The sequence below is a fragment of the Sinocyclocheilus rhinocerous genome, unplaced genomic scaffold (genome assembly GCF_001515625.1).
Source record: "Sinocyclocheilus rhinocerous isolate Xijiao unplaced genomic scaffold, SAMN03320098_v1.1 scaffold1419, whole genome shotgun sequence".
Classification (NCBI taxonomy): Eukaryota; Metazoa; Chordata; class Actinopteri; order Cypriniformes; family Cyprinidae; genus Sinocyclocheilus; species Sinocyclocheilus rhinocerous.
This window is the reverse complement of record NW_015664679.1, coordinates 505,884-507,996: the sequence shown is the minus strand read 5'-3', so window position 1 is coordinate 507,996 and position 2,113 is coordinate 505,884.

The window sequence follows — 2,113 nt, the reverse complement described above, 5'->3', positions numbered from 1 at the left end:
AATTTCAAAATGTATAATGGTCACTTCAGTGCAAAATCTGAAAAAGATAAATGTGCACTTAAACTCCTCTATCTCTTTCACCTTTCAGGTCATCCATCTCTGGCATTCCACTGTCTTGTCTTCGTGTGGCACGCTGAGGTGTTTGGTCCCTCTCATTCCTCTTTATCTCAATGGCAACTATGACCTCCACCACAGACTTTGACAATGCTGAAATCACTCAGCAGTACAGCCGCATCAACACCCGCTTCGAACTGTCTGACGAAGAGCTCGACAACGACAACAGCTCGGCCAGACTGTTTGAGCGCTCGCGCATTAAAGCGCTTGCAGGTGAGTCGTCTCAAGTGACATAAAACTGAGCACATGTTGCTTTGGCTTGGATATACAGAGTCCACAAAGGTGCAAATACATATACAGGCAGCTGAACCCTATCCTCTCTTGCCCCTCTTGACCAGCCAGGATCATTTGCACATACCCAGCATGCCTCGGTATGACTGAGCTGGACAGCTGCCCTGCCTGTCTGTGCCCAGTGCTTAAATATCCGGCATGGTTGCAGGAGCTTGTAATTTTTGGCACACCTGTGGGGTCTGCTGCTCTCAGAGACAGCAAGTTTTAAATAGCAATTTCATGACCAGACTTACAAGACCCTTTCCAGGGACTGGGTAATCCACATAGGACAGTTATGAAAACTGTTTGAGTGACAGTACACTATCATACATTTTTTTCAGAAGAAAACGTGAGTGGTGCTTCACGATGCTGTGTGGTTGCTCGGGTTTTCTGAGTGGTTTCTGAGGCATTGTTAGGAGGTTGCTTATTGGCCCAAGTCAAAGCCTCATGGAAAGACCTCTTTGACTGCATTAACAGAGTACTGAATTCTTGCATCCAATTTGGGACATTTCTCCTTTCGCAAATTTTATCATTAATATCTACTGTAACCGAATATTGCTTTATAGCTGTGCATATCTACACTAAACACTTCTAGAGATATGAGATGTCATGGTTTTGATGGTCATTTTACATAAAGGAGCAAGTACAGTATGTACTTTTCCCCACAACCGTTACAAAAGGCAGGACAAGCAGTTTGGAGAATAGGTGGATGGATGGATGGATTAAAAAACAAGGCATGAATCAATATACAAGTGTGAACTGAATGTAAAGTTTTCTGACAATTAAAGAGATACAGTAGTTCTCCCCAAAAATGATTTTTTTTGTTAATTTACTTAACCTCAGGCCATCCAAGATTTCTCTTCAGTAGAACAGTAAAGAAGATTTATTGCTGAAACCATGGTCCTTGGTGATTCGTTAACTTGTAAATCTGTGCTACTCGAGCCTTGAACTGTTTCAGGCAGTTCAGTCCAATTTGGTAAACTGGTTCAAATAGTTCACCAAAAAGAACCGGTTCAAATTAATGATTCGTTCGCAAACCATACATCTCTCTTGACCATTTGCCTAAGGCTATGGACTACCGGTAAAAATTTTGTAAATAATGTTCAGTTTCTTTCACAGAACAACTGTTTCACTTCATAAGACCTCAATATATTGTCATGAGCCACAGGTGTTCATTTTGTTGTTGCCTGATATAGGCTACTTTTTTGATTCGCAAAAGTGACAGTAGCCTTTGACTTGCATTTTAAGAATCGCTAAGGACACGGTTTCAGCTAAAAATCTTCTTTACGGTTTGACTAAAGAAGAAAGTACCTATGTTTACATCTTGGGTGGCCTGAGGGTGAGTAAATTAACAACAAAGCTTAATTTTGGGTGAACTATTCTTTTAATTGCATGATAATTGCAATTAAATGAAAATGTACTATAGTTTAAAATGATATTAAATGCAATTAGCTGAACTTTAAAGGTGCAATAGGAGATCTTGGAAAATGCTAACTTTAGCCTGATAGTACTGAAAGCGAACGTCCCACCAACCCTGCAATCGCCGTCCAAAGCCACGCCCCCTGAACGCATTTACACTCACAGAGTCCCTTAGGTACAAGTATCTAAATATAGTGTGGTGCAAACAGAAATTTCAAAATGTATAATGGTCACTTCAGTGCAAAATCTGAAAAAGATAAATGTGCACTTAAACTCCTCCTCTATCTCTTTCACCTTTCAGGTCATCCAT